This window comes from Lepidothrix coronata, unplaced genomic scaffold (genome assembly GCF_001604755.1).
Source record: "Lepidothrix coronata isolate B3197 unplaced genomic scaffold, Lepidothrix_coronata-1.0 Scaffold170, whole genome shotgun sequence".
NCBI classification, from domain to species: domain Eukaryota; kingdom Metazoa; phylum Chordata; class Aves; order Passeriformes; family Pipridae; genus Lepidothrix; species Lepidothrix coronata.
This window is the reverse complement of record NW_016690350.1, coordinates 300,646-328,261: the sequence shown is the minus strand read 5'-3', so window position 1 is coordinate 328,261 and position 27,616 is coordinate 300,646. Positions and strand designations below refer to the sequence as shown.

Genomic DNA, 27,616 nt, shown 5'->3' with positions numbered 1-27,616 from the left:
CAATGATAAATCTTTTGAGAAGACTCAGGCCACATGTTTCTGAGTAGGCCTCATCTCAGTCTGTGTCCTGATCCCTGTCCTTCATCAGTCTTTCAAATCTGAAGGAGAAAACAGAAGGTTCAAAGGGAGACATGGGGTGGGGGTGTGAGTGTAAAATCTCATTTTGTGTTTAGTGCACAGAGTCCATCCAGAACCCCCCAATAACTGCCTTAGCTGCGCCTCTGTCATTTGGAGGCCTCTGCTCCTGCCTTTGCCAAGTCTCTGTCGTCCACAAGACAAGACATCTGCAGTACATTTGTTTAAAGCAGGGAGATGACAGGCATTGAAACAGATGTTGGAAAACAGAGCAGCAAAAGGCCTGTGCTAAGTGAATCGCCCATAGGGCCTGAGCTGTTTGATGGCTGATTACAGTGTGAGCCAACTGTTCGCTCAGAGCAGGCTGAACCCGGGAGATCCCTCTGGTAAGAGGTGTACTTTGCCAACATGTGGTGCTCCCTTTGTCACCATACCTTTTCAGATGTACCTGGGGAAAACACAGGGAACGGGATTATCATTCAAAACCCTTTAGATGAATAACACTCTTGCTTATCCAGGCTGAATTGATTCCTAGTTACGAGTCGAACCATTGGAAAGCATCAAGAGCGTGCCTCGGCATCCAACAGCCAGTATCACTCATTAGTTTGAATGAAAAGCCTGTATGCAGGCTTTATCAAAGCTACAGAGAGTTTTATCGTGATCAACATAAAACAATATTCTCTCTGAAACCTCTGCACCATATTGCCATATAAAAAGCAGCTAATGTCTAGTGATCCTTGGTATATGAAGCAATTCAGGTTTATCACAAGCTGACATATTATGCTTTGACAGCAAAGAATCCCTTTCGTACCTGATCTCATGTTTCCTAAGACCAGCTTTTCACCTCCTCTCATCTTGTCTTTAGGAGCTGATCCCCCTGTGCTGGGGAGATACAGCTCTTGTTAAATGAACTCGTGAAACCTGGGAGTATTTACCTGTTCATCATCTTGGGCGAGACATGAACTTGCTGAGTAAGGAAGCTGGGCTGGGGCTCAGTTTGTTCAGTCCTGTGGACAGGAGCTGGATGGAAAACTAGCCCCTAGCAGAAAAAAAGTACCCTTTCATGTTCTCATATGTTCAATAGGCATCCAGCAGTGAATGCCAAGGACACAAGGGCTGCCCCAGGGTTAAGACAAGGTCAGGCCATACACTTGGTGCTTTCCCAGAGCTGGAAGGGCTCCTGTGCCTGGGCTGGCACTGATGGAATGATCAGCAGCTTGCTCTTCACACTCACATGGGATTGCTGATACTCCATATGCATCCAGAGATTGCACCATCCACTGCTGCCTTACCTAAGGGAATTGAGGATGGGGCTCTCCAGCCTGTTGGAGCTGCCTGCGGATGTGCTATCTGCTAATGAAAGAGTGTTCAGCACAATCACATTTCCATCTTATCCTGGTGGAAGGAAGGAAGGGATATCTGCATCTTCTTCTATTTTGTTTTTCTCCATGTGATTTTTTTTCTTGGCAATGTTGTGGACAGGCAGTAGGTGACAGCCTTGGAAATCATTACTGGTTTGCCCTGGTCTTTACAGGGACTTGAACAGTTTACCAAAAGCATTTTTGAAAGGACTGGCTCCCATATGTCTGAGTGAAAAACACTGGACTGTGCTTGAACCTCCTTATATCATTATTGTTTATCCAAAAAGGATGAAAGGAAGAAAGATCCAGGACACCTGGAGGGATGAAGGGAAGGAGAGCTCCTGTGTGCCTGCCCTGCAGATTCCTTACCTGAGGAACGCAGATGTACTGCAAATTTTGCTGCCCAGCCAGAAAAACCAAGGGGTTTCCCTTCTGCCCCCAAAGCTGCTGCCACCTGCAGAGGCAGGGAGCTGCACTGAGGGATTTTACTTTCAGGAAATCTTGCTGATCCCATAGTTTTGCAGGTGGCAGCCAGGGCACTGCCAGTCCCTGCACGGTGTATCCCATCCGGCCTTTTCCACTCCCTCTCCAGAGGAGCTTTGGTCCTTAGGTCTCTGTACTCCCATCATCCTGAACAATATAAATATTGTGCAAATCTGCTAAGGCTTTGAGCTGAATGTGGAGTTAAAGGGAAGCTAGGTGCATGAGTATGCTTTTAGTCCTCTAAAATGGATGTTCCGCTGAATAATGAGGAATTTATTAAGTGTAAAAGATTTTTTATTTATTTAGAAATGTATTGTTCCCAGGCTTGTTCTTACTCTTCCCAAAACTGGCTTTTGTGACTTGGCAGCGCTGGGTTAAGAGCTGGACTTGGTGCTCCTAGAGGTCTTTTCTAACATAAATGATTCTGTGATTCCAGCTTGTTGTGCAGTGCTGGCTTTGGGCTCAACCAGTTTTGGCTCTGCTTGGATTTCCCCAGAACCTGTTTGGTTTTTTGCAGAGGCACATCTGGGCAGCTGGTGTGTGAGACCTGAGTCAGTTGTGCCCCTGCCTGGAGGTGGCCCAGGGGATTCCCCACTGGAGCAGGGCCAGGACAAAGATCTTTATGCACATCTTTGGTGTCCACCTTCTCCAGGTGCCCACTACCCCTCAGGGCTTCAAACACCTTTCTCCTCGCTCCCTAAACTGCCGTAACTTAGGGCAATGTTTGTGGATTAGGACACTTACAGTGGTGCTAGGTGAAGCCATCTGAAGGCAGAGGGAAGTAGGAGGTGTCCCTGCAGGGGGCTTGGAACTAAATGATCTTTAGGATCCCTTGCCACCCAAACCATTCTAGGATTCTATGATATGATTACCTGAAGGTTAAAGGGATTGATCCCTTAAAGTGCATACTATGCTCACCTCTTCCTTCAGGTGAGCAAAGGGAGAAATGTTTCAAAGTCTCTAAAATATGAGATGTTCATGGAGATGAGTTTTCTGACCAGGTACAAGCAGATGCAGTTGAAATAGGTCAGCACTGTTACTTGTGTGAAAAGTGTTTATTCAGGGCCTTAAAAAGAAAAATGTGATGAGATCGTTATGCCAGAAAATATTAATAAATAATTGATCGATAGTGGAAAAGGCTCTTTCTGTAAATAAACTCCAGTGTAATTAATAGCTCTGTGTTCAGTAGTGTGCATGCAAAAGAAGCCAGGGATGCAATTAATGTGCCGGGGCCCTGAAGGACATCTGCAGATAAGGGTTAAACAGTCTGTTGAAGCTGAACTCATGAACCTGGTTAAACTGCTGGACTTGTTTGTTTCAATAAAACTTTTGTCTCTGCTGTGTACGTATTTTATAGCATTCTATAAGAAACACTTTAAGTCATATTTTTAATATAATGTTGGTAGCAAAGTATGAAGGACAGAGGAGGTAACAGAGAAGGCAACTTGCTAATGCAAAAGCAGTGTACTGAAAGTCACTTTTATTTCTTATTTATAATCTACATGCACACTCTGGATAATAGATGACAACGCTCATTCAGTACTTTAACTTCAAAGCAGAGAGAAGGCATGGATGACAGAGCTGGGAGCTGGAACACAAAGGTACTAACAACAAGAGGAAAAATGCCTGTTTACTGGATTGCATTTGTTAGCACGCTGTCTTCAGATATTGTTCCCCCAGGAATAGTGAGAATATGTGCTGCACGAACAATGATTTAACATCTGAAAATGGTACTTAAAGAGTTTTCTGTCTGGTAGTAATGTGATGAAGGCTTCTGAATGGAACCTGGGGACTTCATTTCTTCTATTTATCTATATGTCTCTCTGGTTTTAGTCAGCGGTAATTGCATATTTAACCCCTTAAATAGGTTTAACCCTCTCAGCACCAACTTTTTTTTATTTTATTTTTGGTCTCACATCTCCTTTTGTTACACTACAGCTGTGCCTCTCACATTCCTTGCCAAAAAAACAGAAAGGCAAAAGGGATTTTGGAGAAGTTGTGGCCAGGGAAGTGCATCGAGAATAATACCAAGCTCCACCTCTCCTTCTCCCTTTTCCTCTTCTTCCTTTTTTTGAGGAACGCAGTAGATAATAGCATCCAAGGAAAGTGTTTTAATGCGATTCAGTACAGCTGGGAGCCTTATAGCAGAGAGTGAGAGGGAGAAAGAGGGCTGTAATGAGGGGGGAAGTTGCAGATAGAGCAGTAAATCAACAGTATAAATTTGCTGCTTACTTCAGCACTCTACTTCTTTGCATCTTTCTCAATTAGCACTTGTTCTGGGGGGCTTGCTTAATAGCTTATGTGAAACAAATATTAACATAAATTGTTTAATTATATCAAAATCTTGAATTCCTCCAAGACGTAAAATTGTTTTTAGCTAGGAATACATCTGCAATAAAACATCATCTAGTTAAAGTAAACGAGCTCTAAGGAAAGTCATAAGATTGTAGCTGAGCTACTTTTACAGTTTATTTTCATGGTATTTAAATTATGATACCAGTGGGTATTTTTAATTAGTGCCTCTTTAAAGTGTGCACTTGTCTACATAAGCCATTTTGGCAAATTTGACTCATTCATACTGTGGTTGCTGTAAAAGAGGCCAGCACAGCCTGCAGGAATTGGAATTAAAAGTTTCTGCAAGCTGTTGTCGACATGACCACATCTCATTAACTTAAAAAATGGAGATTATTTGCCTGAAAGCTTGATTTGACTAACAGTAATCAAATATTAGGCTCAGTGGAGAAGGAGGAGAAAAAACAGCCTCACTGTTGTGATCTATATCCTTAAGTGTTGTGTGGTTCACTTTAAATAGCCATGGCATATTTCTGCTGTGACAAACAGAAAGGGGAAAAATAATAAGACATAGGGCTTTGTGAATAATCCAAGGTTAGTTTTGTTTTCTGATCTGACATATTATTTACTAGGTTTAACCAAGGGTAAATATAATTTTTCTGATGATTTTAACATTAAGGAGAATTAATTATCTTGAATAGTTTCAAACTTTAAGCACTGGAAATTTCTTGTATCTCATGATTATCAACTGTTAAACAGTCATGAACCTTAAATTTGTATCCTAGAATCATTTAACTGTTTTTAATGAAATAAGATGAGGTAGGTTGCAAAATTTTGCATAAGAGAACCAAAATAGAGAAGTGCCTTTCTAATCTTGTGAATTCTTTAAATAGGTTGGTAAATGATATAGCTGAGGAAAAAAATCATCTATATTTCGTGCAACTGTTAAGGTATGGGAGTATGAAATTCAAAAATGTTTGTGCTTGAGAGTGGTAGGGTCAGAATTCAGTGCTGTGTGTTTGCCTGTTAAGCAAAGGACAGTGTCATACCTAGATGGAAGCTGTGGCACACGGTATTAAAAAAAAAAATAAAAGGTGCAGTTAAACAAAAGAAGATAAAGTCTTGCGCCTTTTTATGTCTTTGAACTGAGAACATGTGCTGCATTTTACTAAAGGAACATGAGCCTTGAATGTAAGTAACTGGTTTTTGCATTAGGTACTCCCTGGAGGTAGCAGAAAAATATCATGTCCCTGCATGAAATGCGAATGTGAAATCTACCAGAAAGAAATATTTATGACCATTTTATGCTTGATTAGACTTGGATGACATCTGTTAGAAGACAGGGACTGGACAAAGAGAGAGACGCTCGGGGGCAAATGTTAACAGAGTTGTTTAGATGATGCTGGGGCAGGAGCGTCCATTTACTGCCAGGCAAAACATAGGAATTGTGTTAGCGAGAGTGCAGCTGACAGGAATTCGCCGTGATGGAGACAGTGTAAACTGACGGGCTGAAATAGTAAAATGCAGCTGTTGATATTCGCCGCGCTGCCACGATTTATGGGCAGGTATCGCAGCTGAACACAGATACTGTAACTTCCAGGGAGCAGATGCATTAACAAAGTTATATAAATGTGAGTCAGCTATAAAAAAGCGACATCTTCACTTTTTAAAGTTGTTATTCCGCCAGGCTGCACAGAGAGTTGGAAGGACTTTCCGGAGGGGGAAAAAAAAAAAAAAGCTGGATTTTCTTTTTTTTTTTTTTTTTTTTTTGAAGTCTCTGCAGAACACACTGCTCTGAAGCAATCAACCTGATTGTTTACTTTCCCCTCCTTCCTGTAGCACTGGAGCTTTTGCCCGTGCTGGATCCTGCTCTTTTCTGAATGAAACACGTTCCTTGGCTGCATCTGCCCTGGCACGAGGGCAGGAGGGATGAGCATCCACCCCCCCGGCCCAGGGCAGCAGCACCAGCAGCCCTTCAGCTGCTGTAAATCTTTAACTCCAAAGTTTGACAATTAATCGATGGTGAGCCTTTATGTGTTTTTAATGTTAAACTGTTGTTTACCAGCTCAGCAGAAGCGGGGTTTATGGCTGGAGGTACAAACACATCACTCTGGGTCTTTTCCCAGCTTTCTTTTCCTGTAAATTTTCTCTGTCTGGAATGCTTATGGGAAATGTTATTTTGTTTTTGTTTGCAACAGCTCTGTTGTTTTGATTTTGTCTGAGTGGTATGGAAAACAGTACGTCACTTGGAGTGGGTGTTTTGTCTATTGGCCATTTGGCTATTCCACATATATTTCTCATACTTATTACATGATGACAAGGGAACCCAAATGGCATAATTTTCCAGTTGAATTTTGCTTTCCAGTTTAATAATAGTGAAAGGAAAACAAAGTTAATAGATTTAGCAGTTTTGATACTGCTTACATGCTGATAGATGCCTTTGGATTTTTTTTCCCTGTAGTTAAGGGTCTATTTAGACAAAGGTCAGATTAATGCATATATCAGTTTCTGTAATAAACTGCATAAGGATTATGTTACCCATTTTGCATACAGTTGTGAAAAACTGTAATTTAAGTACCCAAGCCCATAAAAGGGTAATAAACAACTTCAGTATCATCAATATGATTAGTCTAGGGTACTTTTTACTGTGATTTTTTTAGGCAGTCCATAACAGAAGAAGTACCAGCAGATGCCTTTTAATTGAAAAATGATCTGAAATAAATTTTGCACTTGAAAAGAGAACACGGCATTCTCCATATAACTGTTTAGCTGGAGAGATCTGAATGTGAGATACATGGATTCTTGCAGAGTATTTACCATGTTGAGGAGAAAATATCGACAGACCACAGACTGCAGCTTTAGGACCAGATAATTTTTATGTATAGTACTGAAATATAAAATGGAAAGTATGATTAATTTTTCAATTTCTCTCTGCAGATATCTAATAATTGTGCCCATGGACTGCCAAAGGCTCCCATTAAAGATTTAAAATGCAAAGAAAGGTAGAATCAAAAAGATGGTATTTTGGATTAAATAATGTAAAAAAAACTGTAGGGCAATAGCAAAGTGAAAAGCTGTTGGCAAAATAAAAGCATCGTGTCAACTCTCCTTGAGACAGATTTCAACATTTACACATTCAACTGCATCTTTTTGTAGCTGGGATTTAAAATAAAAATACTTAAAGGTTGCTTAAGCCAACTGCGATTTTAAAATATATTTTTGGCCTTTCAGGTTTTGATAAGCTTGTTCTCAACAGAGTGATGAAAAATACAGTGTGTGATTCTGTGTTATAAATATCTCCATAAATACAGTGGCAAGGGGTGTAATCTGTTGTCCAGTATTTAAGAATGTGTTAGCAAACTGTGTAGCATAATGTTTCTTTCATTAAGTACCAACAGATATAGGGTGGCCAGAAAGCATTTTGCAACAGCTTCTTGGGAATGTGCTATTTTTGTTAGCCTCGGAAAAAGGGATGCTGCTGCTGTAGTATATAAAGGCTGTCAGAAAGGTCCAGCTGGACTTTTCCTCCCTTTTCTGTACTGTCTTTATCACTTTGCTCAGTTCCACATAATAACATCTTCATCTGAGATTGCTGTGGCACAGGGGAACTGCATTTGTTGATCAAATTTGGCTGGATAACACTGTGATCTCGTATCCTGAAGTGCGGAGATGTGCCTGGAATACGTAAGCATAAAGCTGGCCCCTTGATTGATTGATTCTGCCTGTCACAGAACAAGATAACTGGATCAGTAAATACCCTGTGCACTTCAACTTCATCTATACAATCAAAAGTGAGGGCATCATGGGGCTGAAAAACACCGAGGCATGATGGGAATATCTACATTTCAGAATGATAGCCAGGAACTTGCGAAAAGCAAGGAAGAGAAGAAAAATTTTTTATTCCTTTTTTTTTCCCTGTGTGTTTGTACACGAACAGCAGTGAAAAGCACATTAATTTTGGTGTGCTTATGGTGTGTTTGTTTCTCCATGGATTTATTTCAGCTTCACGTCTGTGTAACGCTCCTGCTGTTGCCAGTGGTGCTAAGCCAGCACAAGGCAGGAATAAAGCAGATGAATCAGACTCCGGATATCTCCGGGAAAGCGCGTTATTTGGGGTCTCCTGTAAGAAGGTGGCATTTTATCAGACAAATGTAATTAAGCTGTGCAACTAGCTGAGGTGATTTGCTAGTTTGGCAACCCCTTGAAGTTCAGCTGAGCACCTTGAATTCAAACTATGGGATCCAGCTTTATTCTGGGAATTTAAATTGAATCCTAAGTGAGAATTAACAGTGAGGGCACCAAAAAAAGAATAAAAAGGTGAAAGATGACAGGTGGCAACATCTAAAAGGCTGCACTTTTGTGTAGAAATGGAATATGAGCAAAGCAGATGGGTTTTGCTCAAGAGTTTTGCTGTGTTTTTCCAGGGATGCTTTTGGGCTAGAAAATAACTGTCTGAACATAGTTTTAAGAAATTCTGGAGATCAGTGTTCCCTTCAAAAGTGTGTGTGTGCATGTCACGTATTGCTGATAGAACTAGTTCGTCCATCTCCAGCCTTGCTTGTCTTTTTCCTTCCCGGCCGCCCCTGCACTCTGTGGGTTTTGTCTGAACAAGATGGGGTGACAAAGTGAGGAGATGCCTCTCGGGCCACCTTCCTTCACCAGGGTGTTACCAACAGTGAGATGTGGTTCCCTGCCCCATCTCCTTCTCAGGGTGATACTTTGGAAGCACAAGGTGTTAAAGCCTCAACAAGCGTTTGCCGCGCAGAGCATGTTGTGGTCCTGTAGCTGAGCATCTCACCTCCAGGTATCCCCTGCACTGTGCAGGGCCAGGTGTGTGATCCTTATGGGTCCCTTCCAACTCAGGATAGTCTGTGATTTTGTGGTTCTCCATGAAAGGGAACCACTCTGTAACTAGGCAGCACTAGCACTGAAGTACATCCTTAGGCTCAGAGCTGCAGGATTAGGCAATCGTGGGAGCAGTTTATTACAGTGCTTTTGCTTTTAACTTTTTACAATTATTAGATTTATGTGTAGTGTTTAATCTGACACTTCTGTTTAGTGCTTCATTCGTCTAAGACACAGATTAGCACAATTTTCTGTAAAGCCTATAAGATTCCTTCAGACACCTCCGGAGTGTGGAGAACTGGAGAGATCCAGAGCCCTGTGTTGATAACTGAAGACCTGCCTTGCTGCTGCCTAAAACAGCAATGCTTAAGGAGAAAATACTGCTTGTTTTCTTGGAGTGTTTATGGATTCTCCTACATCTAGGACCTTTTATATCTGTGTGATACTGGCATGGTTTTCTGACTGTTTTGGATAAATGACTTAAGGAAATTTTGACAAATGGTATAAATAGCCTTGTCCAACCTGGACTTGTATCTCAATTTTGCAAGATTCCCTCAGGTATCTGCATTTTTTTCATCTAACTCTCTCCTAGCTTTTCACGGAGAGGAGGTTCTGTCTTTTGGAGTCAGAATGACTTGGTAGACATGGAAAAGCCTGTAGTGGTTATGCACCCCAAAGTGCTTTCCTGTCAGAGCCTGTGCATGGCAGGCTTTGCTTGGAGAGAGGGTTTGAGGTTGTCTCCTCAGGCTCACAGGGCTTTACCTTCCTTGGTCCAGTGGATTGCAGCTTTGAACAATTCCCTTCTATGAAATTGGACATGGGTGAGTTACAATAGTCACATGTCTGTGAGGCTGCCCACCAACAGTGCTTTCTGATGAGCTGCCCAGAGACACTGGGCACAGTTTTGCAGGCCAGTGGCCGTGGCTGCCCAGGTGGGAGCTGGTGGTGGACGGTGGCAGGAGGTACTTGGTGTGGTTGGAGCTGTCAGGACACTCCCTGTCCATGCAGAAACAAGCCTCAGGACAGGTGTCTGTGCTATTTGGCCACCATCTGGGAGAGAGCCACATGTGATGCTTATAATACCATATCTGTCTGCAAGGGAGCTGCTGGAGAGGCAGCCAGGGCTGGGTGCTCCCTGTGTGATCTGACATTCCACAGCGCAGCGAGTGCTTGCCAGATGGACCAAGGTGCTGGAGAGCCTGTGCTCCCAGTGAAACGGGGGGCAGGAGCTGAAAGCTGGAAGGGAAGCTCTGCTTTGTACTGGCAGTGAGAAATAGAAGCGATAAGAATCGCATTGTACTCATCCAGCAGCTGCAGTTGTAGTGAAGGGATAAGAAGCATCCCCCTCTGTGCTTTCCCTGGAGAAACTGGGAGAGATACGGAAGGTCAAAGGATACCTATGGGGTGTGATGACCAGAAAATGGTGTAAGGACATTGCTTCAGGTTGCAGTCTCCCAGACCAAGGAGATTCAGCGTCCCGGGACATGTCACAATAAGAGAGGACTTGGGGGATAGGCAGCCCTTGATGGCTCTTCACTCTCTTCATGTTGCAGTTATTTTCTGATTTATGGCACTGGGGGGAACAGACTATTACATTTGTTGGTGTGGAAATTAGCTGGAGCAAACAGCTAGCTGTAGACTGTGGCCTTCTTTCTCAAACAGTGCAAAAGAACTGAAGGGGAGCTTTAATTGAAGTCTAGCTGTTTGGTAATCTATGTATTATGTATCCACTAAAAATACAAAAATCGATAATATCTGGAGATTTCTGACAGTTGGAGTTATTTTGTGTAGAAAATATATGGCAAGTGTTTATTTCTAAATGTTGACTGCTGCTATTAGGTATTTATGACATTGGAAGCGCAACTGAAGGCTGAAAGCACCACAGCAGCCTAAGGTTGGCTCAAATTAGCCCGTAACCACAACTTGAAGAGGGAGTTTTACTCAACGTTTAATGCTGGAAAACATCTCAGAGCGCTTCTCAGGGATCAAAAGCGTTGCAAAAGTGGTCAGCACTACACAAGCAGTGTGGAGGATGCAGAAGCAATGAATGTAGGAGTTTCAAGTGCCCAGGATCGTTCTAAATAAAGTCTCCTGGGGATCAAGGACCTTCCTTTCTGTGTTGCGTGCCTCTGTCCTTGTTCTCTTCTTTTCCCCAGTCCTTCAGCTGGGTGGGGTGAGAAGAGTAATTTTTAGGCAGCGTTTGCAGGTTGTTTTTATGAAGCACCAATGTGAGAAAACTCCTGAATTTGACACAGCAACGGAAGGTGGGGCAAGTTCATGGCTCTGAGGGTAATTCTGAACCCCTCCACCATGGGCCTTGTTTTCTTTGGCTGGAGCGTCTGACAGGGCTGACATATTTATGTACAGAGCTAGTATTTAGCTTGGAATTTTACACATATGAATGATGAACTAAACAGAACTCATTTATGGTTTTCCTTCCCTCTGTAGCTTTTTTTTTCCTCCTCTTTATTTTTTTGAAATGTGAGGTTACGTATTGCAGACAAGTCTCAACATATCCACCCCGTGCTTGACCACCGGAATTAATAAGTAGCCACATTCCTTGATGATTCTATAGGGATTGGAGGCTAGGCAGCCGAGTTTGCTATGCAAGAGAGTTAATAAAAATTTTCATTGCTGGAGGAAAGCTTATATACAGTAGTCTGTTTGTCCTGTATTTCAACCACCTGAGTCAGAGCCAAAAAAGCAATTGTCTACTACATATTTCAAACAGATGCTGAGGGGTAAAAGGAGTGACTAGAATTCACAGCAATAAAATGCTGGCTCTTTAAGTTCCCTTGAAGGAAGTGAACCTATAAAATTTTTGCTGCTGACTTGTTTGTCCAGTTCTTTGAAGTATTTAACATTAATTTAGTCTGCAAATCATTGCCACCTCAATTTTTCATTGAAGTATCGAAGCCTGCTAAACACATAACCTTGGAGTGCACGAAAAAACCTGATTCCTTTAGCAGATACATTCATTTACCCATTGGAAAACTTCCTTCTGATGCTGGTGGTGGGGTGTGCTCTAGGTATTTGCAAAGGAAAACTTTTCAAAGGAATTTATTTTTTATGACTATTAATTTCACTTGCAGTAGGGAAGTGTGTTTTAAGTGGTGGTGTTCCACCCTTTTCTGTTAATAACACCCATTGCTGCTCCGTGTCGGAAACCAAGGTGGGGGGCCAGGATGGTTGTGTTTGATGGAGTAATGGGCTGTGCAAAATTGTTGGAGGTTGTAGGTGTTCAGGAGTAGATGTGCCTGTGCTGTGCCCACCACTGTGTGCGCAAGCAGGGTGGGAGGCCGTGGTGGCAAGGGCTGGGGGACACCCTCGTGCTGCAGGTCAGTCTGCCAACGGTTCGTGCCCTTTTGGGCTGTGCCCAGAATTACTGAAAATCAGACTGAATCAATGACAGACCTACTCATGCCAAATGAAGGGAGTGTGTCCCCTGTCTCAGATATTCTGCCTTCCAAGCAGTCTTCAGGCTCAGATAAAAAATTACAAAAGTAATTTGCCCTTTTGGCAGAAAAATCTCAGATTATTCTGCGAGTGATGGATACCCTGGCAAATTCCTGAACTTAGTTATTGCTGTGAGATCCTGATCAACAACCTCCCCTTAGTGTTATTTTTTTGCCTTTTATTTTTATTTTTTTTCCCCCATTTTGACTTTTTCCACCTAAATTGAAGTTTCTCCTTTCTCCTGATCCTTGTGCCCTGGGGGATATGGAGAAGACCCCTGGCCCCACCACTGTGGGCTCCAGCCCTGCCTGGAGCTGCCCACGGCAGCACTGCTGGGACCCAGCGGTGGCACGAGCAGAGGACATCAGCTGTGAGGGGAAGTTTAAAAAATGCCATCAGGCTTAACTTGGAAAAAAATATCAACACAGAGGGTGTCAATTGAAAACCAGCAGGGTGGGAAAGCTGCTGTACTGTAGTGGGAATGCAGCAGCCTCAAGGCCCTTTAAATGATTGGTGACACACTAGAGATATTGTTAAATTACCTTTTTTATTGGTTCTTGAGTCTTATGTCTTAAAAGACTATTCTTTGGAAGAAGTCAAGAGAATCCTTATATTTGGTTTAGATATAAACCTGAGATACAAAACATGGATGTGGATCTGGGCTTGAACTTCTCTGGCGTCAAGGGAGTCTTTCAGGCTGGGATTTTGGTGTGAGGCCTCTCTTTGCACATGATAGGTTGGAGGGCTTGGGTGCAGTGTTCACCTGCAGCACAGCTAAGCTTCAGCCAGGGATGTTGGTATTTTAGCATGTTTCCCCACAAAACGGGGAAATAGGGAAGTGTTTCTGTCTTACAGTTGTTTAAAGATTAAAAAGAACATTTTCTGTTTTGTTATCAGCATCAGAAACTGAATACAAGGATTTACCACTTTTAAATTCACTGATTACATTGAAGAGAGGACCAGAAAGTGTTTGAGATCAGTTATGCTAGTGAGCAACCAGAGAAAAGGGGGTTTTTTTGCATCTAATTCTAATTTTTAGCATTCAAAACTGCTTATCTTTTGTTGTTCATGAGAATTGTTTCAAGTGTTGCTTTAGTTGCCCTGCCTGTAAAATCTAGGGGGTGGACAAGAGGCTTTATAATTTTGTTGAAGGACTTCAAGGCGATTTAAGAGCGAGTGCTAGTAGTTTGTAAGAGAACTTGGGGCACAGGCTTAATGAAGGATCACTGGTGAAACACTTTAATTCAAACACTCTGGTTAAGACTTTCTCTCCAGCCTGCGTGGTCCCATATTTCACATTCATTCCCAGCACGGACTTCCTTTGCTGAAGGTCCCATAGGTAAGCCACGAGAGCAAAATATACTACAGGGCCTCATACCAGCACTTGGAGTGGGAAATTTTAACCATCCAGCTTAATTTTTCATGACTGCAGAACAATAGCCAAGATTGTGTTCTGGGTACAAAGGTGGCCACTGGGATAACCCCATTAGCCCCGGCACAGGCAGCTCTGCCCCCTCCACGGGCTACTCTTTGGGCTGGGATGGAGCTGTGGCCCACAGAGATGTTTTTCTCCTGTGTCTGGAGCAGGATCATCGTGGTGACATGTTCGTGCCGAGGGGTGAGGGCTGAGCACGGCTGTCACCCGTGGAGCCGCGTTTTGTATCTGCCTGCTGGGGAGCAGCTGCAGGCAGAGGAAACCAATAGGGATAATGGTGATGCTGAATGGGAAAAGAGGATTTTTTTTGAACCTGAAAAGGGCTGTTTATGTATCATAAACCGCTTTTCAACGTTGTAAACCCTTTGAAAGCAGCCCCTCTGCCTCCTCTTTGCTCTGTGCAGCATGAAGCGTCCAGGTTGGCTCTCCAGTAACAGCAGCAGCTCAGTATGGTTTTTGTAGCTCTCGGGAGGAATGGGGAAAATTCTGAAAAAAATCTCAATTGGCCAAAAAATTTCAGCATTTTTCAATCTTATATTGACTCCTGAGCAGCAGACTGCTGAAAAATGCTGTGAATTGGTAATTATGAAGTACAGCAGGAGTGTTCCCAAAGCCTCAGAGATCAAAAGGTGCCAGTGAGAAAGGTAAAGCGTTGAGGGGCAATTAATGTGCCAGGCTGCCTGAAACTTAGTTGCACTATCTAGTTTGAGGAAAAAAATGTTGTTGCTGAATTTTGTAGGGGAAAATTTTTTTAAAAAAAGAAAAAGCAGATAACATTTCTATTGAGGCATGGACTGTTTGCTGGAAAAAAAATGAGGATATGAAGCAATTGCTGAGGTGCTTCTAGGTTTTTATTTTTCTTTTAGTTTTATCTACTAATTTACCTGATAGGGCAGCAATTAAATGAAGAAAAGCAGTAAGAAGAAGCAAGAGGGCAGGATAAATGGCATGTTGTTTTTCTTTAATTTTCTATCAAGTGCAGAGCAATACAACATTTTTTTTTAAGCTGCAACAGTGTGCATTTCCCTTTTTCATACTCTTTCCAGCTGTCATTTCCAGGAAATGGTACTGTCAAATGCTGGGTTTATGTGTCACGTCTCAGCCTGGTCTGGGTAGGTGGTGTGTGGGGCAGGAGTCAGCTTATCCCCCTTCACCACTGATGTGCCCCAGTGACACAGAGCCTGGGTCCCCCAGGCACCCGGGAGGTGCATTTGTGCTGGGGCTCATGGGTGCTGTGCAGTGCTAAGGAGCAGGAGTTGTCTCCCAGACTGGTATCTCCCAGGCTTTTAAGAGCATCAGTAGATAAGGATCGAGATTTTGAAGTAGTGGATATCAAGGGAAGCAAAGGATTTGTGAGCACACATAGTGCCCAGGCATCACCTCCAGCTGCTCAAAGGGTCGAAGGAAGAGCGAAGTTAATCAGTAGAAGAAATGTCCAATTTAAGGTGGCAAAAACCTCCTTTGCTATCACCAAGCTCCTATTCGAGGAGGAGGGCAGTCTTTGCGGGAGAGCAGCCTGTTTGTCTAGGGTGTATCTACTAAAGACTGGACATGTTTTTTACCACTTTCAAAATCCTTTCACCAATTCCCCAGATTGTTGGCAAAACACGGGTAGTGGCAGATTCCTAATAACTCTCTTTCCCTTCTGCATCAATTATGTGTCTTTGCGAGGCAGAGCTTTGAGTCAGCTCTCCTTCATTTCACTCTTCTGGTCGCTCCCAGGGGAGAGAGTCTCTTGGTAATAGGAGCTACATCAGTTCAGAGAAGAATACAGTTTTGTTCTCTTCTCGAATGACATATGACTATCAGGCATCTGATGAGTTCTCTGAGTGGGCACATGAATTGAACCTTTTAGGAGTCTGGGTGATTAATGGCCTGATGGGTAGGAAGCAGACACTCGTAACAGGTCTGGGGGATCTGCCTGGCAGAGTTAAATAGTGCCGTGGTAGCAATGCCCTTTTACCCTTCTGAGCTCCCCTGCAAACGTCACCAGTGCTGCACGAAAAAGGAAACAAAGTTCACCACAGGGTGGTTTAGGGGATTTTTTTACTTTTGTTTTTGTTGCCCATGTGTTGTCGTGTGGGTTTTCTTACAGAGCAAGCACAAGAGATGTTTCAGTTTGACCTGTAGAATTGTTTCTTGCTTTATATGATTCTAATTGTTAAGGATCCTGGGCACATTGACCTGGCCTGTGATCCTTGTGTCTCAACCTGGCTCCTGAGGAAAAATCCGTAGTGCTGCCTGTGTTTGTGCATAGGGCTGGATCCCAGTGCCAGTGTCAAGTGGGGATTTTTCCCTAATATGGACAGTAGTCCACAAGGAACTGGATGAAGTCCATCAAACTAACATCGCCAACAGCCAGTAGAAAGTTTGGCTGTGCTCTGCTTGGACCAGCCCCGAGTGAGAGACCGGAAGGTAAAAGGCTTTTTTGCACCATAACTTGATATCTCATGGCCAAGGGTAATGTACTAAAGGCACAGACCAAGTGATGCTTGCTCACCACTTCCCTTTGCAAATAGCTGTACAGTCATGGCTTTTGCAAAATGAAGCTGTTTTGTTTTGCTTTGCTTTCTTTTGTTTTGTTTTCCCCTAAAGACAGCTCAGAGCAGGAGCAGAGCAGGCACTGACATGTCCGTCTAAACCCTTTCCTTTTCTAATTTTTTGGGACACGTTCCTCCTTTTGCTTTCTGGCCTTTTTACTGATGCAGTGCAAGTGTTTCCACTCACAAAACTTCCACTTGTGCTAATTTTGTCAGTGTGAAATTGGTGTATATTAATTTTTTTCTGAGTTCTCACTAGTGGATTGCACAGCCAAGCCAATGCTTTAGGCGGGCACTGGCAGCCCATTCCTGGTCAGCAGTAAGTCCTAACTTTGTTTGTAAGGAAAATACTGTGAAGCAAAGGGATATTTTTTTTGTGTTGGTTTTTAGATTTTTTTAAAGTCTTGATGTTCTGTATTAGACATAGACTGTTTTTAAACATCAGCATGTGTTCCTTTTCTTTGATGTTTTTTCCGAGGAGGATTCTACCTTCCACTTTAACAAAAGGCCCATGTTCTTCTTAGGTTGTTTTATTCTGCTAATGATGTTGCTTACTCAGATAAATAGGTATGTGCATGTACATTTAAAATGCAACATTCCCCTTCAGCACACCACGGAAACATAACAGAACTGATCTTCTGTAGTGATCTCCTGTGCCAGAATTTTCATGTTTTGAAATGAAAATGGATTCTCCTTATCTTCTCATAGCCTCTTTGATCCATTGCCTGTGGGTTCATAGTGGCACTAACGACAGAGGACGGGGAAGCTTCAGCTTTGCATGGCATCATTAGCTTCAGAGCATTAGCAGCATCTCAGTGAGGAGCAGCCCTGCTCCTGGTATGCCAGGAAAGAACCTGCCTCCCTACACCTCCCCTGAGCTCGAGCCCAGGTGAGATAAACCCTCTGGAAGGGTTCTGTGTGTTCTTGCCAGGTGTTTCTGCAATGCTCTTCCCGTTTTCCTGACCCTGTCAGTGCCTCGGCAGTAGGAATTCCCTGCAGTGATACCTGCTTTCCACATCTTTTCCTTCCTTCAGGTAGCACATAACTCCAAGGGCTAAACTTGCAGGCTAGGCTTGGGTTCACCTGTGCATCAGCCTGTACCCGTGCTGGGAGTTTGCATGTTTGCTTTTTTCCCCTGATTATTAATTCAGTCCAAAGTTTGTCATTTGTAGCCGGTCTCAACCAAATAGCTTGAACCTCTCTGCCAGGACTCTGCATGCAAGTACTGTCAAAAGTGTTCTCAGTGATGAGTCAGTTCCTTTTTTTTTATTATTTTAATGACGGGTATGCAGCTAGTGTACCCATTAGAGCGTGCCGAGGGATGGCATAGAAATGAGAATACACATGTGTATGTATCAGATGCTGAAGAGCAGCATTCGTGTTATAAATATAGCTCAGCTGTGTTCCTTCTTACATTTCAATTTTATAATCCGTTCCAGAAGATTTGGACAAAAATACTGTGGTGTAAGAGAGCATTAGTTTCTGGGTTCTTCAGATAATAATTCTTAGTACAGAAACTAGTAAATAAACCTCTAAAGATGGGCAAGATGACATCTTCCCTAGTTCTAGGAATTGGACTTGGGGTATAGATTTATGCAAGGTAAAATAAAGGACAAGTAGAAGCAGGAGCAGAACTGTATGTTTTATTCTTTTAGTTTATTGCTAAAATGTATGAATAGTCCTTTTTTGTTTGTTTTATTGGTGTGATTATATATGATCTATCTTTACATGTATACTTTTTAGACCTGGTGGGCCCACTGTGATTAAATGTTTGCTTTGAATACGTGTCCAGCGTGTTAACTTTTCACAGTGGAAAGTTGTTAAATTCATTTTTATACAAGGGGGGGGTGAGGGGGGGAAAGAGGGAGGGGGGAAAAAGAAGAGATTGTTAAATGTATGGAAACCCTTATTGGCTGAATTATATAACTGAATTCATTCAACATGCTCAGTGTATCTTGTTCTCCTTTCAGTATTGCCACTCTGTTCATCACCCCTTTTAGTGCTTTAGGCATATGGCGTGCAGTACATCCAGGGAAGTGTCAACAATATGGCATATGTTATACATACTGATCTTGATACACCGTAGAAAATAATGGGCCTAACTTTAAAAGGCACGGTGCTAAGAATAGAGCGTGCTGCAACATGCAGACAGTGAATCCGCCATGAATGTCATGTTTGAAGACAAAAAGAGCTGTATTTTTCATTACTTTTGTGGCTTGGTTTGTATCTTGGCATTGTTGCAAATTAAAATACGGCAGTGAGGTGGGTGCAGGCAGGATCTGCACCCGCCTGATGCCGGAACCCCAGGATCTGCTGAGACTTAGGGGTCACAGTGCATGGGGCAAGAGGGGTTGGGAGGGGGTGCAGGCAGGATGGAGCAGGGAAGGCAGGGAGCTGTGGGACCTGCCTCCTGCTGTTGCAGGACTGCCTGTGTGAGCCAAGGTGGGGACCAGCAGGGACTGTGCTACTGACACCCGTCCGCAGGAAGAGGGACAGGGACGAAGGATGTCCGGATGCGCTTCCAGGAGTCATTAGAGGGTCGCATTAGCTCACCACTTAGCTCCGTCTCCTCGCTGTAAATGAGCCTGCACAAGCAGATTGCAACGCTTACATTAAAACCACAGTTGTGGAAATGAGTCTTTCCAAAGACTCTTCCAAAGATCTGCCCATTAGGATCTGACTGCGGGATCAGGGCTCTCATCTGGACTCGCAGCAGTAAAATAAAGATGAAACGCTCTGTTTCTCATTTCTGGATCCTGGACTTGCTCAGCTCCCCATTTCTCAGTGAATCCTTCGTCCCAGGAACTCTCATTTTTAAATTAGAAAAAATTTAAGCAGGGGGTCCTTTGAAACACTCAGCCTGAAAATTGTTCCAGGAAGTTTCATCTTTAAAATAAATGATTCATACCGTCCTGTAGGTGTATGTATAGCTGTATGTCTGCATTGCTGTTTATTGTGCTGTACTGGCCTGGCTCGGGAACTGTAACATCTGAAGTGCAGAGAAGCAGTGACTGGAGAAAGGAATATCCTCTTTCCAACAAAGACCAAATATTTGTCCGTTATCTCCCTGGCCGTTGTAGCAGTTCTTGATATCCACAGAACCGCGCGGATCACCGTGTGGATAAAACGGCACAACAAAATATTTTTAATCTTTGCTGAATGTTTGGTGCATGTTTATGAGGGTTAAACATTAATAGCAGATGTTGTTAATGAATAGAAGGCTTGAGCCAGCTTCTGAGACCTTTTAGTTAGTACATGAATATTCTGGTTGATGACAATACTTGTAACGTGCCTAATTACGAAGTAGTGTTCTAATCAAGCCTTGAATAACTGAAGAATTTCCCCTCCTCTTTTGCGGTTATTTCAGTGGCACACACACAGATCGCTTCAGTGCCTGTGCTTATTCTTAGTGATTTTTCTTTTCTTAGAACATTCATTGAGGTTTTTCCCCCAAGAAGCACATGTATTTACGCTGAATGTCGGCGCAGGATTGTGCGCACACAGGCATAGAGGCGACGCGCGCACGGCCCGGCCCCTCCATCCCGGCCCCACCAGCAGCTGAACTGGTGCCAGCCTCTGAAGTTGTTGTCCCAGTTTGTCACACTTCCAGGTGAAGTACGTGAAAGTGATTATAGGTAATAAATATCTTTTTTTTTTAACTTATTGCAGAGGCAGTTTTTCCCCTGTTAATGAGGGTAATTTGACTTGGTTGAAGGATTGCAGTTCTTAAGAATTAATGCAGCAATCCAATTCAAAGATTTAAAGAGATCTAAGATTTTTCACAGGTCGTGTGCTAGTGAATGTGCTCCTATCACATAGCAGCTAATGGACTTGAACAACAGTCTGTCATTTACTGTTACCTCAGTGTATAGCAGCTTTGCCCTTGATAGCGAGTATACTTTCCCAGCAGTGCAGGTTATTTAGTAGTGCGGTGTATTTGTAACACTTTTAAGAGACAGTATCCGATTTCTAACAGCCCTAATTACTGGATGAAGAGAGGTTACCTTTCTGACTTTTTTAATTACGTGTTTGGATCCTAATCTGCACGAGCCTAAAGTGTTTTAGGCTCTGATAGCTGACTCCTCTTTTTTTTTTTTTCAAATTTATCTCTCTGTATACACATCTATAAAATAATTTCTGTGTTGCATTTTCCCTGTATCAATGCTCAAAGGTTAATTTTATAAATATGGAAGTGTTAGACACTGGTCTCCATAAGATCCTCTTGTTTTTATGGATGCATTATTACCTTTTAACAGTGTTTCATAGTGACTTATTTGTAAATGCTATTGGAAATGCTCTAATTTCTTGATCCTATTATGTTCCTGGATATGAAAAATCCTATTGTAAGGTAATTAGAAGGATTCTCTTCTATTTAAATGTGTGTTCTCTAGACAGTGTCACTCTATACTCTGCACACAAGAACCTTTGTTCCTTAATTAGAAAAAGGACTAGAGCTCATTAATTGTGGGTACAAAGTGATGTCTGCTCAAATGGAGAAGCAATAATACAGTTTAAATAATGATTGATCCTACACTTTAAGTCTTATACTATTTTGTACTGATAGTGATAAATAAGTAACACATAATGCAGGTTGCAAAGCGTTGTGTGAAGATTTTTATTGAAAGATCTCTTTTTGCAAGGATAAACCTGTGTCGGGCACAATAAATAAAGGATGGATGGTACATACACAGCCTCTGCCATGAAGGAAAGTCAGCATTTGTCAACAGCCGTACCATAGCAATAGCTGAGCTACTGGAGTTCACTCCACCCCATACTTTAGAAAATGAAATAATTGTGAGAACCGTGCAGTCAAAAGCAGTTTGGATCTTGGCCTTACAGAGCTATTATTGTGATGAAAAGAATACTTTAATTACTGCTCGCAAACAGGATGAGTTATAAATGTTTGAGTATTTTGCAGAGTGTTTTCTTTTGGAGACAAGTGTACTTTCTTCTGTGAATTTTACCATCTCCCTGCCATCCCCTTGGGAGGAGAAGGACAGACTAGGGAAGTTCAACCCAAGATCCTTCACCAGAAGGCTTCGGTTTATGTGATGGCCACAGAGCTGGGGTGGGCTGTGTACCACATGTCATCCAAAGGCCAGGCAGGCTCCCAAGCGAAGGCCCTTCCCAGAAATCAGGAGTAGGTTGCACTGAGCTTGGTGGTCCTGCTGCCAGGGTGGGCTGCTGGGATGGTGTCTGTGTGGATTTGGAGTTTAGATCTTGTCACCTGAGGCTGGGCTGGGGAGAGCAGGTCATTGGGATGTGCGCCGGTTGAGGGTGATGCCCCTCGCACTCCTCAGCCCACTGCTCCATCTCCTCCACAAACCCAGTGTTGCCCATTCCTCTCCTTGCCCCTCCTTGCCTCAAAGACTTAAGAAAGAGAAAACCTTTCTGATTTTTTCTAACCCTAATGAAAACATACATTAACAAGGCAAAGCCTTTCCCATGTGAAGAGTTGGAAAGTTGGAAGGTTATGCTTGTTTTCCTGCTGTTGGTTTCACTAATCAAAATGGTAAATACGAGACCAGGGTATATATTTAACTCAAAGTGTATCAGCACTGGAACCCCAGAATATCCTTCTCTGCTGTATTCCTCTTGGTGGGAAAGAAAAATAGTTTTTAAAAGATAAAAAACCTGTTCTTCAATTGACTATGCAAAAATCTTATTGCAGTATTTATTCCAAACCTGCACACATAATGTTCAGTCAAGGAGAAAACAGCAAAAAACAGTTGTTGATGGACTTAGGCGAGAACTGGATTAAATAAGCATTAGTCTACTGAAGCTGATTACAGGAATATGAAAATGCAGTATCTTAATGGTACATATTTTCATGTGGCAGCTCAGTTGCCTTTCATTTTGCAGCTAATATGTCTATTCTTATGAGTCATTTACTTCTTTAATTACCTTTTGCAGGCAAGGCACCATGGTATATTAATGTGAATGATTTTTACTGCCAGTTTATCATACAATGCCCCAGAAGTTGAAAGGCGTAATTGACTTGGAAGAGCAGCTCATGAAGGAAACAATATTTAGTTGACAGTTTTCCTTGTACTCTCTGTTGACGTTTATGAGTTTACACTATGCTAAAGGAGTAATAAACACAATTTTCTTTCAATAACAGGAAAGAGTCGCTTTTAAAATATATTTGTGGAAAACAGATTTGTTCATTTCTTGAATAATATAAAATAATGCCTTTCCAGTGATGAGATGTATATAAGATTGTCAATTGAATTAAACCTCGGAAGGTGCATTTATAACCTGCCTTAGAGCGTTAAAAGGTATTAGGGTGCATGTGAATTGAATCAGTTAGATGAATATTTAAATTATACACAGATTTGGATAAATCATATTCAGATCTCTGTGTTAGATTATTTGGTGGCCTTCTCTTGCTGTCGAGGGCGAAAGTTTGAAGTGGGAATTTGAGGGACAGAGGCTCTGTTTCTGGAGATGGAAGAACACCCATCTGAGAGCTCCTGATAAAACCCCAATTGGAGGATTATTGAGGAAACTTTCTATAACTTTCCTGAAGCCAGAGGCTTGAGGAAGGTTTAAAATCAGCTTTGCAATCCGTCAAAGTCCATTTTCTCCTGGAATGCTACTTTTATTGAAATGACCTTGTCAAATCGCAAATTCTTTTTCCCAAGCATCCCCAGGACCGTGTGCAGGTATGATTAATCATCCCATCCTGCTTTAATTAATTTAAAGGCGCCCATGGCCGGGGCGGGAGGAGCAGCCGGCTGGCGAGGGCAGCACTTCCCCGCTCGGCTCGCAGAGAGTTAAACTTTTCACAGTTTTCCCGATTGTTTGCAGTTCAGCCCTCTGCAACATAATGAAAGTTTTCGAGCCATCTGTTGTTAAGCTGGCGGTGAGCAAGGCCAGTATATCCAAACAAAGTGCTGGCCTGCTGTAAACTGAACCTGTCAGTTTAGCATAGCTGGGCTGACCTCCCCGGGCGCGGGGCAGCGGGTACCAGGCACTGGCTGCCTGCTCGGCTTCCAGGGGAACTTCTTGGGGGGACCGTGTTTACTTTTTCCACTTCGCGTTCCTCCCACAGGCTTGGACTAGTTTATACTAAATCTTTAAATTGACACTGGCTTTTTTTTTTTTTTCCCCTATTCTGAACTTTCTCTTTTTTTTAATCTTTTGGGGGCATACCGAAAAAATATATTAAAATCCCACAGTGGCTGGAATTTGAGCTTTTTGGAGGTGATGTGGAGGGTCACGGGACAACAACCTCTATGATTCTGTAACTCAGTGCATGCGGGTGTGCTGGCAAGATTGTCTCTCAAAAGAAAGAGGCATGTTCCCAAGTATCCCAGCTTGCTTCCCAGTTCCTATTGTTCCCTTTGTTCTGTATTATTTAAGATCAGTTACTCATTTGCTTCAGAGGATTGGGAATAACAGGGAAGGTAGAGCACAGAGCCAGCATCTATTGTCTTCCTGGGAGCCACGACTGCATCCAGGGTGGCTGGAGCAGCCTTCCTCCTGCTTCTGTTTGCTTCTGCCCGGGGGGTTGGTAGTTCCAGCATAAGGTACTAGAGAATTTGAAACTTTCTGAGCAGAATTACCAAGATCAGACTGAAAATGCCCTTTATTCGCAGGACTGTGGGCTTGGGGATTGTTTTCCTTTCTTGTTGGTGCGAAATGAAATGCACGGTAGTTTGGCCTCCCCTCCTCTGCCTCAGTGTGTTTGTGCTTTTTCCAGGCAATCCTCAGATTGCCTACTCTTTTTCCTTCCTCCGTAAATGCTATTTCATTTATTCCTCCTTATCTGGGATGTAATTTCGCTGCTGATATTCACTCAATACAAGTGGGTTTAACAGCATTTTGGGACTGGCAACAAAACTCGAAGTGCCTGTGCCAGGAAAGTGACTATTAGGTATTACCTATTCTCGGTGTTTGTCTTTTGGACTAGACCTACAGTAAATACCTTTCTGCTACCACTGCTGCCAAATTCAGTCTTCGCTTTCTACACTTGTGCTGTACCTGCTTGCCGGTCTTTGGCTGGTTGCAAGTGTGTTTTACTTACCTCATGATTCTTGGAAAGCAAACCTGATCGTCAGTGACCCCAAATGCTGCAATTCTCAGTCAGGAGTGGTTTTGCCTGAGGAAGAGCTGCTGAATTTGTGCTGTGTGTGAAACCAATGCATGCGCCTTTGAAAAAGCACTTCACAGCCAGTCGGTATCTTCACCTTGTGGTGCAAATGTACTGGAAGCTCTGGAAAAACAGTGAAAGTCGGACTTGGCCTTTCCAGAAGACCCCAGCAAGGGCTTGTGCCGGTGCCCACCAGAGGGTAGGAGTGCCCAGGGGATGAGGGGAAAGGAGTATGTCAGTGGTGAAAAACACTCAATTTTAAATTAAAATGACTGCACTTATGAGGAAACCCCATCCAGCTCTAATCTGTTTGTAAGGTGACTGACACATAAAGTGCTTTTTGTTTTAAGGTAGAGGGAAGTGCATTCAGGATAGAGTTTCTGGCATAAATGTCAGGTGCAACGCAGGGCATGCTCACTCAAAAAGTCAAGCAGATAACCTTGGCATTTAGGGACATTGCCTTGTATAAAACGGAATTGTATTTTGTTTTTAAAAAGGAGGACTACATTAAGAGGTCACCTATTAGCTGTGTTTTTGCTAGCTGTCTGAAACTCAGCTCTACTGTCTATTAAACTCAAACCACTATGTAAACATTCCTGTGTTGTTCCTGGTCTCTACAATGGCCAAGGGGATCAGGTTTCACCTGCCTGCACATCTTCAAGCAATTAAAGCAATTAGCTTGAAGCCATTTCACATTCAAGGTCTACTGTGACATTCAAGTCCAGAAGAAGTCTAGGGGAAAAGGAAAAAGAGGAGTATAAAGGGCCGCTGTGCAGCACATGCACAGGAATAACCTGCGAGGGGGTTTTGGACTTACAACGACTTCCAAATGCGGTCAGGAGGCTTCGCAGCAGGCGTGCAAAGTTGCTGCTGAGAAAGGGAAAAGATAAAGAAAAAGCACCTAATGATCCTTTAAATTATACCCAAGTTTTGCACTGGGAAGGGAGGGGGAGGAGAGAAAAATAGCAACATGATTTGGAACGATATTTGAGTGAAATAATACTGTGTTGGTCTTATTTACTGATATTTCTCCTGGCATGGAGATCATGTTTTTCTTCTCATTTAGGTGGGGATTTATATTTGGTGTTTACATTGTAAAACTACACTCACTCTGGCTAATGTATCCCTTACAATGACATTCAGCGCAGAGTTTAGTGATTCCAGCAGTAAGTCTTGAAAGCTGCTATTTTTTAAAAGGTTGGAGCAGATTAGTGGTGACCTTAAAAGATTAAACTAGTACAGTTTAAAGATAAATAATCAGCCTTTAGCACATTAGATAGCTACATAAGCATGACAGAAGGTGACTTTCTTACAACAGTTTCAGAATCCAGGCAGCATTTTTACATTTGAAACTTGACTAAGGCAGGGAACGGTGGTTTGCAGAAAGCGAGACATAAACTGATTGCACCACTTCAAATTGGTTAATACAGTTTTAAATCCACAGTTTTCCTGTTGGTTTTATTATTGAGAAGAGGCTAATTTTAAAAGCTATGCCTGCTGCAGAGGAAGATCTTGCTTTGCCGTCCCGGAGGGTGTTCTTAATCAGAAATAACCGCAGGCTAAATTATAATGTGGAATCCTGCTGCCCTTTAACCTAACACTGCTGCTCGTTCAGTGTTTGTTAACAAACAGCTCTAAGTACAAAATTGTTTGAGAATTACTTTTTCATTATATTTGCTGACTTCAATTAGAATAAGAAGCTTATTTGGGGAAGAAAAATTAAAAATGTATGGGTTTCTAGAGAAAGTTTCAGCAATTGTTTCCCGGCAAGCATCGCCTTTGAAACATAACTGTGGACTCCGTGGCACACGTAATTCAATTTAAATAAAATTACCTTCTGAACTAATATTTCTGCACCGGTGGCAGAGGCAGAGCTCAGGAGCATCCCAAGATTCAGCCCTTTGATAGATGAACAAGCTAAAATGGTCGCATGGATTGAGGCCAGGGCCCCTCTTGTGCCTTGCAGGGGGATGCGATTCCCCCGTTCCCTAACGAAGAGGCGCTGATTCCCCATGCCTGTGATGTTGGGGAGGGCTGGGCTGTAGACAGAAGTGGCACAGTGTCCTATTTTTATTTCAGTTTCAATAACACATAATTGAAATGTATACTTGGCAAATTAATTGGTGAGTTGAAGGTAAGAACTGCTGAGTTAGTAGAGACGGCACGAGCCCTGCTCTTTTTTTCCCCTTAAGTTTACATGCTGGAGCGGAAACGCTGCGGTGCTCAGAGAGGAGGTGATGCCTCTGTAAAGCAGATCTTTCCAATTTTATTTTTTTTCTAGCTTAGTCTTCTGTTTCTATGATCTGCCTTTTGAACTGTTTTTGTGGCTGATCAGTTCCACCTAATATGTCTCTTGATTTCTGCTATTGTAATACTCAGACGACATGCTGTTCTCTTCATTTTTATAAGCTTTAGATGCTCCTGCCTGTCATACTCTGGCGGTTTATCTTCAGCGTCTGGATTTGCTTTCAGACTTGCATGTCTATCAAGCTGCTGTTGCTTTGAATGTGAGATCAAAAGAAGATGAATTCCAGTAAAAAATTTCCTTGTATGAAGAAAAGATTGGGGGCCTATGTAAACATCCCACTGACAGCTCCCAATGAGTTATTTTAGCAGAGCATTAGCACCCAGAATGACAGACAGTCCAAGACTAGATGCTAAATAACAAATCAGTCCCTTCAGTGGCAGCAGCACGTTGCCACAACAGCAATACATTTTCTAAAGGAATCCTGTTCCTCTTTTTTATTGAATATGGCTGTTCGACTGCTCATCTCTTCACGAGCTGCCTTTGAGTGCCAGCCCCAGTTTACTTTTTCTTGACAATATCTGTGTCATGTCACCAATATGACAGCAGACAGGGCTTTGATAATTGGGTGGGGAGACGGTTAGTTAGTCATCTCGAGTTAAATAGGTAGTTTGTTTTAGGGAAGGGAAGGAGACGACGAAGGAGGGGATAGCATCTGCCGGAATGCTGAACTCACGCTTTCGGAGATGCTGGATGCAAGTCTCCGTGCCCGAGACAAGTTGTATTTTT

General features: G+C 42.7%; 1 protein-coding gene across 25 annotated transcripts in view; it reads left to right on the top strand.

Moving 5' to 3' along the window:
• The window catches only part of FOXP1 (forkhead box P1), a 382,197-nt gene that overhangs the window by 229,746 nt on the left and 124,835 nt on the right, over positions 1-27,616 (top strand). The window lies entirely within an intron of this gene.